Here is a 22,043-nt window from a genome sequence, read left to right on the forward strand (position 1 = left end):
AAAAAAGTTGATTGACTAAGAGTAAGGTCAACTAAATTAAGGTTTTGTTCTTTTTCTGTCTGAATTGTAATTGTCTTATGACATTTTACTTCAGGTGTCGTCAACTGGAATGTCTTAACAGAGGGACACAAAAGGGAATTCAGGAAGGCCTACCACATTTCCAGGTGCTTTCACTGTGACGACCATTATAAGGACGTCGGCACAGGCTACCGGGGAAGTGGACGGCAGGAATCTTGCAGGGAAATTGTGCCCAATGAATAAAATTTGATTCTGCACTGAAACGCCTCTTGGTCAAACTACATGTTTATCTTTGGCAGCCAGGTGCATAAACTCACTAACACTTGTTTTTGTTTTTGAGTAATCAAGCACCTCTCCAGAGACACATTTAATTTGATTTATTTCGAACGTGTAATACAATAAAGAAAAAACGAATAAATGTAAATGAAATTAAACAAGATAATTATGATACTGTAGAAACATAAGGAGTATCAAATTGATGAACTAAATATTATTGACTTACAAATGATATATAAACAAATGATCTACCCAATTACACATCCGAAAAGGCGTGGGAAGAAGTTTACCACCCCTTCTCCCAAAAACTAAATTAACATTTTTGTTTTCTTTTAACAAAATATACATCTAAATGTATGTCTACATACAATATACATTTACAATTATAAATAGATTATATTATTCTTACTACTATATATATATATACGTTATACATATACTCAATACTAATATTCCAAGTTCCAGGGGCGTGGGTTTGGATGGAAAAATAAGGACATACGGCATGCAGGGCCGTGTCCAGGATTCCCTAGATACCGAGGTCCAAATATGTTAGGGGGGGTTCGAGATTTTGGGGATTTTCATGATCTAGTTAGGTGCTTTTAAGTCCTGTGGGGGGTCACAAATGGATAATATATTGATTTCGAACCATGTCAGCGGGCTGACAATGTCAGCATAAATTATTTTTGAAAGTGTAATGCATAAGAATCAGTTGATTGTTACTATTAATGATCTGGACATGCAGAAGAAGCTAAAATGATCACAAAACATTGTCAACATTCATTTTCCATGTCTCTCTCCTTTCCATAACCTGCAGCCTCTCTTCCATCTTCTTGAGTCTCTCTGTCTTCTTCCTGTTCATTACTCTCTCTGTCCTTTACTCCTTATCTCTGTTCAATCTCTTCCTCGTTGTTCACTTTTTGCTCCTCCTCACTTGTCACTCCTGCCAGTGAATAAAAAGCAATTCAGCCATTTAGTTCATTTCACTTGTTTGTTTGCATTCTTTTTGTCATTTAAATCTGTTTTGTTTGATTCTCAAAAGAGAACAAAGATGTAAGCAAATTGTGTTTTATACAATTGTATGTTATTATGACATCATAACTGCAATAGATGTATGTTGTTTAAAAATTATGCCTATTGTAAATTAAGACTATTGATATATACATATATATATATATATAAAGATAGATATATATATAGATAGATAGATAGATAGATGGATGAGGTTATTAAGCCTACATTATTTTTGTGTGACTTTACCTGCAGTTCCTCTCTGACTTCCATCACTTTCTCTCTCTCTCTTTCTCTCTGCCTGTCATGTCTCTTCCTTACCAACGCTGAGCTTCGACTGACGTAGTCTTTTCATTATATCTGAGTCAGCGTAAAAAGAAAACAATACAATGTTATATCTCCATTGTTTTACTCAAATTGAAATGAAAGAAAAGCATTACAACGTTTGTTAAAAGGTAATCCTTCTGACATTGGATGAATGTAATTAACTTTAGCTCTCTAGCTAGTTTATTCACGCAATTTAAACCAAAGTATAGCTGCAATATAAGTTAGTGTGCATGTTGTCGGACGTCCACTGACTAACGTAGAGCGTTCACACAAGATCTGCTGGTCATATGATGTCCTGATGAACAGAAACACAAGCAGCCCACTGGACTCAGATCTCTAGATACCTCATCACTCCTTCGCTGCTCCGGTTCAAGTCCGGGCTGCGTCTATCGTTATAGAGAACCGCAGTGACGCGTCGTAAAACCCGGAAGTAAACTTCTTCCGGTTCCTTCATGAAAAACCAATGCAAATTCTCCATAGGATTTTGGAAAATAGCTCGAAATAAGGTCTGTGGTAGACACACATTTAAGAGAGGGATCACGTTTTGTTCAGCCGGATAATCTCCACATGTCAATCCTACTTTTATAATTTTTTAATCATAAATCTAGTCGCCAAAAGCGAAATGCTAACGTTATGCTAAAAACGAACTACAAGCCAGTAGAGCAGCAGGGTCGCACGACTTCAACGTCACGCCAATTTAAGATCGTTTCAACTGACTTGCACTGAAACTGCACTTTGAACACTTTAAATATATTAACATTTTAAACTGTATACCCCGGTTATCTAAGCCCGTTTTGTTTAATGTATACCACGTTTATCTAGGCCCTTTTTGTTTTATGTATACATGTCACACTGTGGGAAACGATATTTCGAAATTTCTGGATGTATAACACATGTAGAATTTTTGACAATAAAGCTGAATTTGACTTTCACGTGCTTGTATATTTTAACAAAGCTTTTCATTTTAGCCACACTGAATTTAACTAGAGGTCATGGCTTTGTCAATTACCAGTCTGATATCGTTTTACAAAGATGACAAGAAGAGTGTAGATAGAGGGGAGAACCACTACAAGTCAGGACACGTAACAGTGCAGCCTAGATGAAGGTGTGCTTACCGGTGTTGTCAGGGCTAGCATGAGGGACAAGGTTTATAGTGTCGGTGAGTAGTGATAGCAAGAGTACCGTTAACCTTTTAAGACCGAGTTAATTTATTCACATTAATTCCCATCAACAAATCAATTGTATGTGTCACATGAAATCTTTATTAGGCAAGGCAAGGCAAGTTTATTTATATAGCACTTTTCAACACAAGGCAATTCAAAGTGCTTTACAAAAAATGAAAGACATTAAGAAAATGGCATTTAAAATCAGTCATTAAAAAGAAAAGCTAATAAAATAAACATTAAAAGAAAAAATACATGGATAAAAGTTACAGTGCACTCTAAGATATGAATAGTTCAATTAAGAGCAGCGACAAAAATAAAAGTCTTTAGCCTGGATTTAAAAGTAGTAAGAGTTGCAGCGGACCTGCAGGTTTCTGGGAGTTTGTTCCAGATATTTGGAGCATAATAACTGAACGCTGCTTCTCCATGTTTAGTTCTGACTCTGGGGACAGAAAGCTGACCAGTCCCTGAAGACCTGAGAGATCTGGATGGTTCATCATTTAGCAGGAGGTCAGAAATGCATTTTGGTCCTAAACCATTCAGTGCTTTATAAACAGCAGCAGTATTTTGAAATCTATTCTTTGAGACAAAGGAAGCCAGTGTAAAGACTTCAGAACTGGAGCGATGTGATCCACTTTCTTAGTGTTAGTGAAGAACCAGAGTAAAGACTTAAGAACAGGAGTGATGTGATGCACTTTCTTAGTTTTAGTGAAGAACCAGAGTAAAGACTTCAGAACAGGAGTGATGTGATCCTCTTTCTTAGTGTTAGTGAGGACTCGAGCAGCGGTGTTCTGAATCAGCTGCAGCTTTCTAATAGATTTTTTAGTGAGACCTGTGAAGACACCATTGCAGTAGTCTAGTCTACTGAAGATAAAAGCATGGACACGTTTTTCCAAATCCTGCTGTGACATTAGTCTTTTAATCCTAGATATGTTCTTTAGGTGATAGTAAGCTGATTTAGTAACTGTTTTAATGTGACTGTTGAAACCAATAACTAATTTAACCCGCTGACAAGGGAGCCCACCTCCGAAGATCGTGACTGGCTGAGGGACAGACTCGGGGGCAGGTTCTCAGGAATTTCTTGGCTTCTCTCCCCCGAGCCAGAAGAGGAACACTACAGCTTGGAAACACTTACTGTTCCTGAAATGATCAAATCTGTTGGGCATCAGGGACCTGAGGCAATTGTGGCAAGCATGGCATTGTCTGAAGCGCAACAGAGGGCAATTCAGGTGGCTACCACTGGTCAGCGAACCAACCCAAACTGGCATTTGTTCAGGAAAGGAAGGTTGACTGCCAGCAACTTTGGAGCTGTCCTGAGGTCAAAGCGTGTGACTGCTTCCTTTATTGCCAGGGTGCTAGGGCAACAACAGGCCCTTGATGGTGTTTTGTCTGTACAGTGGGGGACTATGAATGAATGTGAGGGCGTCAGGGCATTCTGTCCATGAGTCAGATTTGTGGCTCTCCCTATCAGGATTGTTGGGGGCATCTCCGGATGGTCTGGTAGGGTCTTCCGCTGTGCTGGAGGTAAAGTGTCCCTACGGAGCCAGGGAAATGACAATTAGTGAAGCATTGCAAATCAAGGGCTTCTGTGTCAGTAAGGAAGGAGAAACATTCAGCCTGCGTGAGGAACATCCTTACTGGCACCAAGTGCAAGGTCAGCTTCACCTCACTGCAAGGAAGAAGAAATACAAAAATTGTGAATTGTTTTTAATTTACATTTACTCGCCTTTGCAATGTTGTGGTTGTTAGAGTGTTAGGTTTCCTGTCAGCTCGTCTGTTGGGAAGACATAAAATATAGTTTCATGGAAGTCACACCGTCACATATACTGTAAGAGCATTAAGACATACAGTACATAGGCTAAAACAAAACATCTAAAGATATAACCTTGCACTTTGATAAGTCTCGTGAACATTTTCACTATTTTGACATTTTTATAGATGAAAATTGAACTAAAGAAATAAATGGTAGATTAATCCATATTGAAAATAGGTGTCAGCTGCTACACTAATTATAATAGTTATATTTCTTAATTAATTAAGATAAGATATTACTGTATTGATCCCAATTTGGGAAATGTTTGTGTTGCAGCAGCATAACAAGAAAAACAAAATATAAGTTATGATATATACAAAAGTATGTGAGGGATGGAATATTAAATTGAATATAAATGTAAAATGTACATGTGATTTTACGTCCAAGAGAAGCTATGGAGCAGAGTTCTCTGCCAGCCAGAGGTGATTTGTTATTAGTTCAATATGTCAAACTGATTTCCCTGACTACAATCTTTAGTTACATGGTGAAACGTTATGCTGCTTGTACTAATAAGACTTATCATATAAGCCACACAGGTTTTAATAGGATGTATTCATTATCTTTACTTATGTTGCCGTCTTTTCAGCAGCGCCATCTCTATAACGGCGATACAGTCACTACCCATTATTTACATTTCACCGTGACATGGACAAAAATGTAACGTCAGCTTACCTCATGGCATGAATCCAGACTCTCCTTTGGAAAACATTGGCCGGGAAACGATAGAACAAGCACGTTTCATGCGAAGACCTGTGGCTGCAACCCGGAGCAAAGCAACAAACCATTGCGTAGCTAACTAGTAGCGCTAGCTTTAGCTAACGTTAGCCAACGAAACGAAATGCCGAGTAAAATTGTAAAACACTGGTAATTAATTATTCTATCATTTGTAAAACTACGGTGTTAAAAACGACAATTTCAAAAATACAGATTCTAATGGTCAGATATAGATATACAGATACTAAAGATAGGCAGGTACTTGCTTTCAAGCAGAACACAGGGGAAAACAAACTTAGCGGGAGTGTTTACGTGTTCGGCGTAATGACGTACAACGGCCTCGACAATTTCTGTAGTCCTATTCAGCCATTCGGTAACAACCATCGTTTTTCAGACACGTAAACTCTTCAAAAATCCCCAGTGGGGTCACTGCTGATGTATTTAATGTCGTAGAACAAAACGTCAATTACCTCTTCAATTTGTGTCAACCACAGACCTTATTTCGAGCTATTTTCCAAAACCCTATGGAAAAAATGCATTGCTTTTTGAGGAAGGAACTGGAAGTGCTAAAAATGCTAACTTACTTCCGGGTTTTACGACGCGTCACTGCGGTTTCTATTCCAACCCAGTTTAGATTTAACCACGCCCACTTCCGCATTATGCAAGAACGTAGCTTTAGCATCATAGACTTCATCTTCGGCAGTTATAGCAGTCGCGGTGTAAAGCAGGATATTGAATAGTTGTTTTTTGTCTTTCCAAAGGATTTGTTGACTGAAAGTAAACGATCCAGAGTCCTGAGATTGTATTACTGGTGTTGTATCATCTCAGCTGGTGTAAGAGCAGAATATTGAATATAACCTTCACTATTACTGTGTAGCCTGCTTCATTTATCTGACAGCATTATTTAATGATACTATTTTATATATATATATATATATATATATATATATATATATATATATATATATATATATATATATATACACACATTTATAAACATATATATATATAAACACACACTTATATGTACTCACACATGTATTTATTCATTTATACACACAGATGTATTCATTCATTTATACACACACACTCACATATATACACTTTATATTAATTAATTTGTACACACACACATACATATATATATAAACAAAACAACACAATATAATAAAAACAGTTGCAATAATAACATAATACTGTATGATCAATTCTACCCTTTTGTTTTTGCTCCCATATTTCAATTAAAAGATATTTTTCAAAATCAATATTGGTGGGGGCTCTTTTGCAAAGATAATCAATAACACCGCCTGACAGTTGTTGCAGATTATACAGCATACTTGTTACTTACACACATGTGCCATGATCGGAATGATCTCGTCTTGTACCTTTACTCAAGTACAAGATCTTATCACTTCTTACACCTCTGGAAAGCACTTTTATGTAAAGGAATACATTTTTATAAATGTCCCAACATTTCATTTTTACATGGCAAAACGTTAATATGTTATTAATGTTAAAATAGACATTTATAACATATTATAAGTGTCTATACAATATTAAATAAACGTTAACATGTTACATGACAAACTAAAAAACGAAACATTATATATAGGCTATATATACAGATGTTTGCTAATGTATCCCTCTTATATCCATCAGGAATTAATATTAAATGATGAATTAACATTACCTCAGCACTGCATAAGTGTGGTCGTCATTCACATTGACAAAGAAGCACTATTATATTGTATATTATGCAGCGTTTATAAGGACGGTATTTTGCTTGTCAGATTCAGATTTCGCGGGTGTGCCGTGTCTATGACGCTATCGCGTAGAGCTACGTCGATCCTTGCGTAATGCGGAAGTGGGCGTGGTTAAACGATAGACGCGTCCGGGCTGTGGTGGTTTGTTGATACATGTCGTCTTCTTCTGTTTGCATTGATCGAGGCTACGTAGTTATGCAGCGCCCCCATCGGCAGTGAATGGAAGTACTACAAAGAAACCCGTTTAGTGCAATTATTTCACAAGTTTTGTATACACCTACACAGCTCGAAAAATATTACCGAGGTCCGGACCTACAGCCATGACGGCATGCATGAGTTAGAGTGTTCACCATCAAATCCATTCAGTAGTGTTCTCCCATGGCTTTTCCAAATGGTAAATAAAGATATGAGTATTGTAGAAAAGAAAAGAGAGTGGCAAATATATGAAGTAGGATTCAAAACAAGTATGTACCTCAGGAATAATTATCACAACTATCTCAAAATATACACAGATGGTTCTAAGAAGTGTGTCGGAATTGGTATATATCCCAGAATTTAACATATTGATCGATCAAAGAGCGTCAGATCAATTATCAGTACACAGCAGAAATGCCGGCAGTAATAATAGGATTACAGTGGGTAGAAGAGGTCAGACCAGATATGGTGGCTATATGCACAGATTCATTATCCATTTTAAAAAGCATACAGTCAACATCAACTGCCAGAGAAGACATACTCATAGATTATTAATCATAGCCTGTTAAGACTTCACAGAGGCGGTATAGATCTTCAGTTCTGCTGGGTGCCTGCATGAGGGGGTGAAAGGGAACGAGTGTGCATGAGGGGGTGAAAGGGAACAAGTGTGCTGATAAATTAGCAAAAAGTACATTACAAAAGGAAATAACATTACCAGTTCAACTAAGGAGAAGGAAAAGCAGTAATTAAGAAGAAAGGGATGGACATCTGGCAGAAAAGGTGGGAGAAAGACAAGAAAGGCAAAAATTATCATAAAGTTCAAAAGACAATCTCAATCAATATTTAGAAAGAAAGAAACAGAAGTGTGGAGGTAAGGGAAATGTGGAACATGTTTTATTAAATTGTGTCACCTATAAAGCTGAAAGAGAAAAACTAAAGGATAAAGTGATAGAGGCAGAGAGGGAGTGTGGTGACCAGAAAGGCACTGTTTACCTTTCTGAGAGAAACTGGGATAGGTAAAATAATCTAAAAGTAGGTTAGAATAAATTAAGGATGATTGTTTTGTTTTGTTTTATTTATTTTATGGTTTCTTATTTTAGTTATTTTAGTTTTCGTTATTTTGTTTATTAGAGATGGAAGGACATGGTGATACACACTCATGTACAGTAGGTGACGGTATGCAAGTCAAAGCTGTTTGCGATCCGCCATTAAAAAAGAGAAAAAGGGCCCAGAAACTATAGGTTACTTGCGTAACCCCAGTTCTCAGAGTAACATGAAGTGAGATGTCTCACTATGGGATGCGCCTCATCCGCGGAGCAAACAGAAAAATCAATCTCATTACGCCAATCCTGATTGGCAGGTGATCTTGACGTCAGCGTCAGGGAATCCACCCCCTATAAGTAGCTTGCGCTACGCCGCATGCGTCATTCAAAAATAAGCACCTCTTCTCGCTTCACCATAGCAAGGAGGGCCGTCTGGTGAGACATCTCACTTCATGTTACTCTGAGAACTGAGGTTACGCAAGTAACCTATAGTTGTCATTCATAACACTCCGTTCGATGTCTCACTATGGGATATTGTAGCTCTCGTATTGCCAGACGAGCTTATCTCGAAAATCACCAAACCAACCAGTACTGAACAGGTAGAGCTCTGACTCAGCAGGGTGCTCAGCACTGCTCGGGCCACACTGGGAGCAGAGACGTCTAGCCTGTAAAAGCGGACAAAAGTGAGCGGCGAGGACCAGCTTGCCGCTGCACAAATGTCTTGGATGGAGACACCCTTGAACAAAGCCCAGGATGTAGCCAGACCACGAGTCGAATGAGCACGCAAACCCGAAGGTGCCTGCAGACCCTGACTCGTGTAAGCCTCCAATGGCCTCCACAATCCAGTGAGAGAGCCGTTGCTTAGTAACAGGCTTACCCTTCTGAGGGTTAGCCCAGGACACAAAGAGTTGGTCATTATGACGAAACTCTTTTGATCCATCCATATAAGTGCGTAAAGCACGGACTGGACATAGCAAACTCGGCTGCTGTTCCCCGGAGGGACACAGCGGCGAAGGAAATGCCTCAATGTCAATTGGGACATGAACCAACCACCTTAGGATAAAGGCAGGGTTGGGCCTCAGCAACACTCTAGTTTTCCCTGGCGCGAACTAAGTGCATGACGGATGTACAGATAGCGCATGAATGTTACTGACACGCTTGGCGGATGTCAGGGCCAGTGTCTTCAGTGACAAGTGCTTCATGACAGCGTCTTCCAGAGGTTCAAATGGGGTACGAGCGAGCCCATCTAAAACCACTGTCAAGTCCCATAAGGTCAGCAGTGACCTGGAGACCTTGTGTTTTCAATTAAGTCCTGTGGAAATGATAAAATCACTCCACCAGGGCATTGAAAAAGAGGTGTGTCCTTCCCAAGACATCATTCCTCAAACACCCTCCACTGTCAGTCATAAAGAGACCTAGTGGAGGAAGCTTTTGCATTCTGAATAGTGTTCATCACCTTCTGCGGGAGACCCACTGTATTCAGATTATACCACTCACGGGCCAGGTCCACAGGAAGAGACACTCCGGGTGTGGGTGAAAAATCGTCCCCCCCGCCTCAGACAGAATGTCCCTGCGTAGGGGGAGCTGTCACGGCTGACCGCACAGCAACTGATAAATCTCCGCCAGCCAGTACATTGCAGGCCAGTGCGGAACTATCAGGATCAATGCGTGGTGCTGTTCCCTTACTCCGGCCAGAGTTGGGGTTATCAGAGCCAGGGGTGGGAACGCGCACAGGGGGACCGGAGGCCAAACGTCTACGAGCACGCCCACGCCAAACGGTGCATTTAGATCGCGCATTGAAAATAACAGATGACAATGAGCATTTTCTCTTTGATGCAAATAGATCTATTGCGGCTCGGCCGCAACACACCCACAGCTGACTCACAACCATTGGATGTGAAGTCTAGTCTGCACATGGTGATACACCTATGGACAGCAAGTCTGCCCCCGAGGTTCGTCACTTCTGGTGCGTGCATCGCTCTCGGGGAGAGGAGGCAGCCGCAGCTCCACAGGATCAGTTTGCGTGCCAGCATGTTAACTGGAGAGAACGCAAAACCTCCTTGGTGGTTTACATACGATATTGTGTTCGTATTGTCCATCCTCACGAGGACACGGCGTCCTCTGAGAAAAGGCAGAAGGCGTTTTTGGGGTGAGGGACACCGCTAAAAGCTTCAGGTAATTTACGTGCGACCGTTGGAGGTCTCTGCTCCAGAAAACCCCTCACAGGTCAACCTTGGTAAATACCTCTCCAGCCCGTCAGACATGCGTCCGTGGTGACCACCCTCTGCGAAAGACAGCACCCATAGTCACGCCCCGTACTAGTTAAGAGTCGGGTGCGGCCGGTGGCGCAGTGCCATTCACGCATCTCATAGTGACCATTACTCTCCGCCCGCCATGAAGGGGTTATCGCGGCTTCCGTACAGTACATCGTACAAACCCTCTTGGACTGAGAACAGACCGAAGGGAAGTACTCCGTACACATAACAGACACCCTGAGATGCGAACCACAGATATTCCCTGTGTGGGTAATATGTGACCTGCTCTATCGAAATCAGTCGCATTGACCTGAAGACACATTTTGAGTTGTATACACTGCTGGAAAGAAGATATTCATAGCTTTCTAATGATATCAGGATTGTTTTTGTACTCCAAATATTAAGCGAAATATGTCACATTATATAATGACTGTCACCGAGTCATCATTTTGAGAAAAAGGCCTTCAAAGATTTCTCTTCTCTGGAATCCATCAATCTGATTGATTATTAGCGGAGCAAATGATCAAAATACTACGGAGGGAAGATATTTTCGTTTGGATTACTGGTCTGGGGGAAGCTCGCGAGTGTGTGCGTGTATACGTGTGTGTGTGGTTGTGTAATTTTGCGTTTGTGTGTATTGCGTTTGTTTCCCGGGGAAAACCCTCACGAGAAACACCGGCTGTTGGTATGCCTGCTGTGACGTTAAGTTACTCCGTTCTCCGCTTGTAATTATGCCGTTACAAGCTTCAAAGTTGTATTTATCATCTGAATTTGCCGAAACAAGTTTAATATTCTGAAAGCCAAGACTTTGTTTAATTGAAATCAGATGAAAACAAACTGTAACGGACCCTGCCGTGTTATTTATGATTACTCTACGCTTACATTCATAATGTCAGCCGGAGGGAGGGGGGGGGGGGGGGGGGCGGCGCTGCGGAAGAGCAGATTGCCTGTCATCTTCCCTTTACAAACTTAAAGAATGTATTTATCGTGTGAGTTTGGTAATAAAAGTTTCATATTCTGAAAGCCAAGACTTTGTTTGTTTAAAATCAAACGACACACCCGAACCCGAATTTTACGCAAATCTACGTTTATTTTGAAATGAGCCGTTGCGACTTCCGACTGATTTCGATAGAGCGGGTCACATATGCTGGAATGTGGAAATACGCATCTTCCAGGTCGACTGACGTGAGCCAGTCGTTTTGTCGCACGAGATGCAGCAGAGATGTGTGAATGAGCATTCTGAATTTGTATCTTTTTTAGATACGCGTTCAGAGCCCTCAAATCTAGTATTGCCCGAATTCCGTTCCCTTCCCGTTTGGGAACGAGGAAATACTTGGAATAAAAGCTGCTCTGACTCCGCTCGGCTGGTATTATAGATATAGCCTTGTTTTCTAGGAGCGAGAGAATTTCTCTCTCCAGAATATGGGCTGACTCTCCCCTGGCCTGTGAATACAGAATGCCCGAGAAGGGAAGGGGGGGGGGGGGGGGGGTGACAGTGGGTTGGAGACCGTTCCTCCGTGTTACTGTCTTGAAAACCCATTTGTTGTGTCATGGGGCCCTCTAGTGTCTTAACACGGTGGTACCCCATTTCGAAAATCCCTACTGACACTGCGCATGCGCGTGACGGTGGTGTTATTACAACCCCAGCCGGCACTGCACCCGCACGTGACGGTGTTGGCTTCATAGCCCCAGTCGCCACTGCGCCTGCACATGACGATGGTGGCTTCACAACCCCAGTCGTCACTGCGCATGCGCGTGGCGCAGGTGCCTTCACAGACCCGTCCAATGTCCGCCTTTTGAGAGAGGCCGTAGCTGCTCTCAAAAGGGAACAATAGGCGGACTATTTATTGGTTTTATTGTTTTTATTGTTTTTTTCTTTCATTTTTTGGAGCTGCGCCCTCGGCCTGAGCCTGGATGCGTAAGCGGAAATGTTTTATACAGAAAAAACACAACAATATGTGACAGACATGTGTTTTGTGCACTTGAGGATGGCGTTGAGGCATCTCTCGAGGCAACGGGACACATCTGGAGCTGGGGAACGCAGCTCTGTCACAGAGGGGAGAAGGGGAGGCTGTCCGGATTCCCGCTTCTTTCTTCCCGTCAGGTGGCTAAGGATCTGGGTCGGCTGCGCCTGCACGGCTGCTGCCGTAACCGGAGATCTGCTCGGCCAGCTCGCCCTCGTCTCCTGCCTGGGCTGGGGACTCGGGGCGGGCTGTGGCCTCTGCTGCCTCGGTATGTCGAACCGGGCAGGGTGTGAGGCATCTCGGGCGAAGGACTGCCGTAAAACCGTTGCAGGTAGCGGCTGGACCCTTCGAGGGAGACAGAGGTGGAGGGCCTCGTCTTCCCTCCTTTTCGACTCGCGTCTCCGCTGCATTGAGACTAGAGCGGAGCCGAAAATACCCTCGTGAACAATAGGCATGTCCAATACATCCTCCTTTTCCCGGTCTGGGAGGTTGGTCAGATCGAGCCACCTGGCTCTCTCCTGCACCACCATTATGCCCATTATTTTGCCCGTGGCCTGGACCGCGCAGCGCTGCACCCGGAGTCAAATGTCCGTGATCGCTGCGATCTCGTCCCATATGGCCGGCCCAGATTCGCTCGACAGATCCCAGCAGAGCTCTGCCTGGTAGGCAGTTAGCAGTGAGGAAATGTTGAGTGCCCTGGCGGACAGCGCTGCGGCCTTGTAGGCCCGATCAGCCAACTCGGACTGCAATCGGTCTGCCTTCACCGGTAGCGTGGGGTTCCTGCTCGGTGTCGGAGGCTCGGAGCCAGCCTCGGTTGGAGGTGAGCTGCTACCAGCGGTTCCATGGGCGGTATGCGGAGCAGGCCAAGCCTCTCCATACCGTCACAGTCCAGGGAGGAGGCACCGTGGATTGGGGCCTTATTGCTGAAGGGACGGTCTCTCCAGGAGACCGACACCTCGTCCAGCATCTCCGGGAAGAATGGAAGGAGTTGCCTCTTTCTCCTCGCTGCTTGGGGCACAGTTTTCCCCTCGTAGCGGGACCTAGAGGTCTCCTTGGCCATTTCAGGCCATGGAATGTCTAGCCTGGACGCGGCACGACGACACACGGCCTGCAGGTCCATACCCAGACAGGGCGAAGCTGGTTTGCTATCGCCCGGAGGAGCAGCCATCGCTCCTGGCATTGCAGCGTGAGCTGATGACGTGAAGATGCCTCTTCCTGCACATCCGAGTCAGAGAGTAGGAACTCAGAGGAATCTTCTTCATTCTCCACGCATTCCAACTCCAGGACATCATCCGCGAGCGCAGCCATGGTGAGGTCCAGCTGGGAGCCCCAGCTTGGTGTAGCGTGGGGTCCCAATCTCACGTCTCTAGCCGCTACAGAGTTCCAGCCTGACACAGGGCGGGACTCTGGTTTCGCAGCTGCCGCTGTAGATGAGCCCCAGACCGACACAGTGCGGGGTTCAATCTTAGCGGTGGGCGCCCTCGTGTCCTGATAGCCATCCGGCGCATCAGTGTACATGAGGAGGTCCATTCTCGACAAGCTAGCTTGGCGCGCTAGCCGTCGTCGGAGGCTCTTTCAGGTGAAGCGGGAGCAATGACCGCATGAGCTGGGGTTGTCAATAGCCTCCTGGGCATGTTCCAGCCGGAGGCAGGACGAGCAGACCTGGTGTGAGTCTGTGCCTGAAATTTTCAACCCACAGTCGCAGAGCCGAGCAACCGAGGTCCTGACTCCTCTGGTGTGAGGGAGAGAGGCGTCCATCTTGCCCGCCGTGGTGACTGCGTGGAGAGGACCTGCTCTCAACCGGAGAAAAGCGACGGTGTAGATTTATTTCCAAAGAGTATTAACTGGTATGTTAATAGTCGTTTAATCCCTTTCTTCTCTGGTGTGAGAAGAGAAGAAAAAAGTCCTCGCCGTCGTGGTGTTGATAGCGAGGGAGACAAGCTAGAAACATGGTGTGTTGCTAGCTTGAAGTCAAAACCTTACTTTTCGATTTCCGGAGAAAATAAAAAAGGTGAGGTTGAATGTGGTACTAACTGGTGTGTTAGTATTAACAGTCTTCTTGCAGAAGGATATATAAAAGTAGCCGGCGAGCACCCGTCGACCGAAGTTAGCTTGGTTAGCTTGGTTCCGTCTGTGGACTGTGGGAGCTAGCCCGGCTACCGATATAGAGATGTGCTCTGAAGCAAGAAGAGGTGTTTGAATGACGCATGCGGCGTAGCGCAAGCTACTTATAGGGGGTGGATTCCCTGACGCTGATGTCAAGATCACCTGCCAATCAGGATTGGCGTAATGAGATTGATGCTTCTGTTTGCTCCGCGGATGAGGTGCATCCCATAGTGAGACATCGAACGGAGTGTTATGAATGAGAACTGCGGGTCAGAGACAGTCAGAGACTGCGGGCCAGAAACTGCAGTCTGTGACGCCGCAGCTTCATACTATTGGTTAAAATCCCCGGCCACAACGAATGCGCCTCTGGCCATGTAGTTTCGGTCTTGTCGATAATCCCAAACAGCTGATTGAGTGCCGTGTTATTGTCGGCTTGCGGCGGAATATACACTGCTGTAACCACAACAGATGTGAATTCTCTCGTGAGGTAAAAAGCCTGGCATGTGATTATAAGGTGCTCTAAATGAGCGGAACAGTCCGAAGAAATAACCTTCACATCTGTGCACCAGTTGTTATTAGTCATTACACACACACACACCTCTACCTCTACTTTTCCCCGAGTTAACTGTCCGGTCCTGGTGAAAAATAGTGAATCCGTCAGGAACAATGGCGGAGTCATCCTTCTGCGTCTCTCAGGTGGGACAGCAACAGGTAGCCATGGCGAATCTCCATTGTCCGTCGGAGGGTTATTGTCCGAGAGGTTTCAGATGTGAATAAGTTCCTTTCTGCTATATTGTATAGCAGAGTTGGTGCGGTCGGCTTGCATGTTGCGAACCATGTTAAAAGTAAAACGGCAAAAAGTAAATAAACGCGCACAAAATACGAAAAAGGGTAAGGTTGAAGAGGAGCTAAAAGACAATGCGGCCATCTTCACCGGCGCATATACATCCTATGGATCCCATGTTCCAGGCAGTAAAGCTCCCAGCATGAATTGCAAATCTAGACTCCAGCCTGACCAATGTGGATAGAGATGCACTCACACATGTTTCCTGTCGCTGTGCGTCGACGGCTGGAAAACAGGGGAGTGCTGCGTGAGATGCTAGCCAAGTAATTCTTTTTTTGGACGGACACTAATTTACATTTTTTTACTGTGTTCAATCTGAATTTACTTTAAAATAAAAACATCTATATTGATTCTGACACTTCTACATCCAACTCACAGATCTAACCTTCTTTTGAGAAAAAAACATTATTCATTTAACCCTTTAAGAAGGGAAGATATGGTCATTTGTTCTGGGAATGTCATTTTCGAGCCTGAGACCTGAAAAACAGGCTCGGGGCTTAACAGGTTAAAGGGGGAGTGATTAGTAAAATTGCATAAATAGAAAGAAAGAATGCTAGGTAACATAAGATAAGAATAAACAAGTTTAAATGATTTGTTACTGGTTGTGATCATATTCTAAAGATGTTTGGATTATTGAAAAGTATACAGCTCCCTTTCATATGAGTGTTGGGAGCTGTATCCATAAATTCATTTTGTGTTCAAAGTGCACCAGATTGATACATTTAACTTCCCGGGGGTGCATGCTCCCGGACCCCCCTAGAGGAGGTGAGGTCCACCCCCAAATAAAGCAGGTTAAAATAATTAAATTGAATACCAACACACTCTCACTTCCTAAACGTCCAGGAGCGACGCTTGGTCAGGGAGCCCATGGCGTGCAGTTGGGACGCGCCGAGGCTCCTTCAGCTTCATAAACGGACACAAAGAGCTTTCAACTGATTGCAATGTATTCCCATCGGCGGAGGTATTTGACGCTCAGGGAAGCACCGCATCCGTTTATGTCGGCAGCTCTTAAAGGCAATGTGAGCGTCCATTCCCATTGGATAACGGAGAATTGTACACCCGGAAGTAAGTATTCTCTTCACTGTAGATTGATTTGACAGTGATATCTGCACTACTCATCAACTCAAAAACACCAGATTACCTTTGTTAATTAAACGACATTGATAGGTTTAAATTATGTACAATACTTTTGTGTTTTTCCCCTGCAATTCTGAGAAACAACTTGTTTTCTCTGAAATGTGGAGCGCCAAAGAGACTACACTAACCACAATCCCCAGCGATTGTTGTGACGACGCCTGTCCGCTTTGACAAACCTTGTGATAAGTCAACAAGCTCTGTGATGGATGAAACATAAATTCATACAAAAAAAGTCCAACCCTGTCTCCTAAAAATTACCTTCTCACAGAACTAAACCACATTCTCAATTACATTTAGCTGGAAACTTATTTTCTCCCAAGTTACGTTTGTTATGAATATTTCTTAAATACGTTTATTTTCTACATATCTTTGCCATGTATTGCCTTGCTTATAATAATGATAATAGTCATTTATACATTTCATTTCATGGTTAAAGCACGTTATTGAAATATTGTTTTTATGTGTTATATTTGATTAAAAATATATTAAGAGTACATACTTTCATAGGGTGAAAGTAGAAGGCCTGTGATAGAAATATAGAATATAACAAATCAAGCATCCTCTCTGAAGAACCAGCACCTTACCGTGGTAGAGAGGTTTGTGTGCCCTGATGAACCTGGGGGCTGTGTTGTCTGGAACCTTGTGTTCCTGGTAGGGTCTCCCATGGCAAATTGGTCTCAGGCAAGGGGCCAGACACAATTGGTTCACAAGACCTCATGAAAGACGACACACGAAGTGAGGATACCCGGCCCGGAGGAAGCCCGGGGTCCCCTTCTGGAGCCAGGCCCAGAAGGAGCACTCGTCGGCGAGCGTCTGGTGGCCGGGCTTGCCATGGAGCCCGGCCGGGCACAGCCCGAAAAGGCGACGTGGGCAACACCTCCGCTTCTCCGTCCCGCGGGCCCACCACCTACGGGAAACAGCGATGGGGTCGGGTGCGCTGCCAGAAGGGTGGCAGTGAAGGCAGAGGGTCTCGACGGACCAGACCCGGGCGACAGAAGCTGGCTTTGGGGACGTGGAACGTCACCTCTCTGGGGGGGAAGGAGTCGGAGCTTGTGCGGGAGGTGGAGCGTTTCCAGTTGGATCTGGTTGGACTCACCTCTACGCACAGCGTCGGCTCTGGAACCTTACTTCTGGATAGGGGTTGGACTCTATTCTTCTCCGGAGTTGCTCAAGGTGTGAGGCGCCGGGCGGGTGTGGGGATACTCACAAGTCCCCGGTTGGGTGCTTCGTTGTTGGAGTCTACCCCAGTGGACGAGAGGGTTGCCTCCCTACGCCTGCGGGTTATGGGGGGGAAAACTCTGACTGTTGTGTGTGCTTATGCACCCAACAGCAGTTCAGAGTATACGGCCTTCTTGGAGACCCTGGAAAGAGTCCTGTATGGGGCTCCTGAAGGGGACTCTTTCATCTTGCTGGGAGACTTCAACGCACATGTGGGCAATGATGGAGACACTTGGAGGGGAGTGATTGGGAGGAACGGCCCCCCTGATCTGAACCGGAGTGGTGGTTTGTTACTGGACTTCTGTGATAGTCATGGATTGGCCATAACAAACACCATGTTCGAACATAAGGATGCTCATAAGTGTACGTGGTACCAGAGCACCCTAGGCAGAAAGTCCATGATCGATTTCGTTATCGTATCATCGGACCTGAGGCCGTATGTTTTGGACACTCGGGTAAAGAGAGGGGCGGAGTTGTCAACTGATCACCATCTGGTGGTGAGTTGGGTCGAGTGGCGGGGGAAGCCTCTGGATAGACCTGGTAAGCCCAAACGTGTAGTTCGGGTGAACTGGGAACGTCTGGAGGTTGGGGACATTGAACCAGAGTGGTCGGTGTTCAAAGCCTCTATTGCCGAAGCCGCGGTGGGGAGCTGTGGTCTCAAGGTCCTAGGTGCCTCAAGGGGCGGTAACCCTCGAACCTCCTGGTGGACACCGGTGGTCAGGGAAGCCGTCCGACTGAAGAAGGAGGCCTTCAGGGATTTGTTATCCCGGGGGACTCCCGAGGCAGTTGCAAGGTACCGACAGGCCCGAAGGGCAGCAGCCTCAGCCGTGGCTGAGGCAAAGCAGCGGGTGTGGGAGAAGTTCAGAGAAGACATGGAAAAGGACTTTCGGGCGGCACCAAAGTTGTTCTGGAAAACTGTCCGACACCTCAGGAGGGGGAAGCAGGGAACCATCCAAGCTGTGTACAGTAAGGATGGGACGATGTTGACCTCAACTGATGGAGTGTTAGGGCGGTGGAAGGAGCAATTTGAGGAACTCCTGAACCTGACAACTCCGCCCTCTATGTTAGAGGCAGAGCTGGAGTATGACGGAGGCGTAGTCGTGGGGGAGGGGGTCTGCAGTTCGGTGGACTAAGGATTGCACCACTGCTTTTTGCAGATGATGTGGTTCTGATGGCTTCATCGGTCTGCGACCTTCAGCACTCACTGGATCGGTTCGCAACCGAGTGTGAAGCGGCTGGAATGAGGATCAGCACCTCCAAATCTGAGGCCATGGTTCTCAGCAGGAAACCGATGGACTGTCCACTCCAAGTAGGGAATGAGTCCTTACCCCAAGTGAAGAAGTTCAAGTATCTCGGGGTCTTGTTCTCGAGTGAGGGAACAATGGAGCGTGAGATGGGTCGGAGAATCGGAGCAGCGGGAGCGGTACTGCAGTCTCTTTACCGCACCGTTGTGACGAAAAGGGAGCTGAGCCAGAAGGCAAAGCTCTCTGTCTACCGGGCCATTTTCGTTCCTACCCTCACCTATGGTCATGAAGGATGGGTCATGACCGAAAGAACGAGATCGCGAGTACAAGCGGCCGAGATGGGTTTTCTTCGCAGGGTGGCTGGTGTCTCCCTTAGGGATAAGGTGAGAAGTTCGGTCATCCTGGAGGGACTCGGAGTTGAACCGCTCCTCCTTCGCGTCGAAAGGAGCCAGTTGAGGTGGTTCGGGCACCTAGTTAGGATGCCACCTGGGTGCCTCCCTAGGGAGGTGTTCCATGCACATCCAGCTGGGAAGAGACCAAGGGGTAGACCTAGAACCAGATGGAGGGATTATATCTCTTCGCTGGCCTGGGAGCGCCTTGGGATCCCCCAGTCAGAGCTGGTTGATGTGGCCAGGGAAAAGAAAGTTTGGGGCTCTCTGCTGGAACTGTTACCTCCGCGACCCGACCACGGATAAGCGGGAGAAGATGGATGGATGGATGGACAAATCAAGAAGATACTATAAGTTATCTCTACAATAAAACAGTTTAGTGCAGGTTGTACAAAGATATTAATAGGAGGAGGTGCAAAACAGAAAAACGAATTAACCTTTAATTAAACATTAAATAATACTTTAGATTAAGGTCTTCTTTTAAATAAGAAAAAAACTTTGGGGGTATCTATCTACAGATAAATATTAAGCCTGACAAGGTACTTAACGTCTAATATATTGCTTTCCTGCAATGTTAACTATGTTGAAGCACTTATTTTAACTGATATTATACATATGAATTATACTCTTATGTATGTAGATAGTATAAGAAGTGTGCAGAATATGACAGTTTAATGGTGGAGGTATAAACACATATTGATAGATGTCTTGTAATGCGCTGTTGAGGAACCTGTGACCCAAGATTTGCATTCATTGCATAACTACACCGTAGTTGTGTATATGATATGTCAATAAACCTTACAAAATCTTGAAATCTTGAAAGGGATGTGCAAAATAGCCATTATACAGTCTTTAATTAACTATTGGTAGAGAATAACGAGTAATTAATATACTTTATTACTCGTTTCCATTCATGTCAATTGCAGATAAATGTTTAGTCTTCTCAAGCACCAACTATCAAATATTTCTCATGATTGTTGGCACTTGACAATCATCTTACCTGAATTTTACTCAGGTGTAACTAAAGTCTGATTTAAGGGTTGTTTATATTTCACATAATTAATCAGAATCTGCAAAGTAACTCAAATAAGTGTAGTGGAGTAAAAATACCAGGTTAACCTCTGAATTGTAGTGGAGTAGAATTAGAAAGTAACAATGAGCTGTCATGTGGGTATATATTAATGCTGCACATTATGGACACAAGCGGTTTGCACCCATTTATCAATTATATGTTTCACATTTGATAACACCGATGTGTTTAATACTGGCAACTTCTAATTGTGTGAAAAACGAAAACGTTCAGTAGAGACGTCCCATAGAACATTTTGAGAAACACAATAGCCAGCGTGTGTAGTTCTCGGGGGGCGTTCGAGTCCAGTTTTGAATAGTCTGCCGTGTTTTGTTCCATTTCAAAGAGCTTGACGCTCGGCGTAACCTTGGCGCACTGCCACTCCAACATCCAATCTCAGAGCTTGAAGATTAATCACGGGGTCTGTTGCAAAGCGGACAGGCGTAGTCACAACAATAGCTGGGGAATGTGGGTAGTGTAGTCTCTTTGGCACTCCACATTTCAAAGAAAACAAGTTGTTTCTCAGAATTGCAGGGGAAAAACACAAAAGCATTGTACACAATTTAAACCTATCAATTTCGTTTAATTAACAAAGGTAATCTGGTGTTTTTGAGATGATGAGTAGTGGAGTTATCACTGTCAAATCAATCGACAGTAAGGAGAATACTTACTTCCGGGTGTACAATTCTCTGTTATCCAATGGAAATGGACGCTCACATTGCCTTTAAGAGCTGCCAACATAAACGGGTGCGGTGCTTCCATGAGCGTCAAATACCGCCGTTGATGTGAATACATTGCATTCAGTTGAAAGCTCTTTGCGTCCATTTATGAAGCTGAAGGAGCCTCGATGCATCCCAACTGCACGCCACGGGGTCCCTGACCAAGCGTCGCTCCTGGACGTTTAGGGAGTGAGAGTGTTTTGTGAATACATGTTCTTTTAGTAAACACTGAAAACGTGTCCCAGAGACCCAAACAGCACACAAAGGTTAAAGGTAAGCATATAATAATGTTAAAATGTGCTGAATATATACACTGCAAAAAAACAGAAGAAAGAGGAGTAAAAGTAGCTCACGACTTGTTTTATTTTTTGAAAGTAGCTCTCATCCTAAAAAAGGTTGGTGACTCCTGCCCTAAACCATTTCAGGAAAATACTATTATTCCTTCTTGCCACAAGCGGCTGAAGTGCGCCGCTTCCCAATGTTTTAAATAATGTTTTCTTGCAGTTTCAATCTCTCCGGCTTTCTTCAGAAAATACTTAGCCGAGTAGAAATAATCATTATGATACAGAAGGGTCCCGGAAAATAACTTTTATTTTGAAATGCTGGTAGGGTGACCATAAAATCCATGAAATCCAACAAACAAACAGTAATTACCGAAACAGATAGAACATTTTTGTTATTATCACAAACACATTTATTGGAGCCCTTTCATTTTCATTGCAGACATACACAACTCATACTCTTCTACAGATGCAGAAAATACATTGAACAAGGTCTT

At 44.3% G+C, this 22,043-nt stretch overlaps 2 long non-coding RNA genes across 3 annotated transcripts; both read right to left on the bottom strand.

The window, feature by feature from the left end:
* Positions 1-380: 380 nt before the first annotated feature.
* On the bottom strand, positions 381-7,116 carry LOC307029091. Of its 2 annotated transcripts, XR_013805221.1 has the most exons (3): positions 7,010-7,116; positions 1,552-1,662; positions 381-1,234 (listed from the first exon to the last, which is right to left on the bottom strand). It is a non-coding gene; the product is annotated as an uncharacterized lncRNA (long non-coding RNA). The 2 variants fall into 2 exon arrangements; XR_013805222.1 differs by lacking the exon at positions 7,010-7,116 and having other exon boundaries at positions 1,552-2,584.
* LOC307029090 lies at positions 2,690-6,206 on the bottom strand. Its single transcript, XR_013805220.1, has 3 exons — positions 5,278-6,206; positions 4,519-4,566; positions 2,690-4,327 (listed from the first exon to the last, which is right to left on the bottom strand). It is a non-coding gene; the product is annotated as an uncharacterized lncRNA (long non-coding RNA).
* Positions 7,117-22,043: the final 14,927 nt, after the last annotated feature.

The sequence above is a fragment of the Notothenia rossii genome (genome assembly GCF_949606895.1).
Source record: "Notothenia rossii genome assembly, chromosome: 2".
Classification (NCBI taxonomy): domain Eukaryota; kingdom Metazoa; phylum Chordata; class Actinopteri; order Perciformes; family Nototheniidae; genus Notothenia; species Notothenia rossii.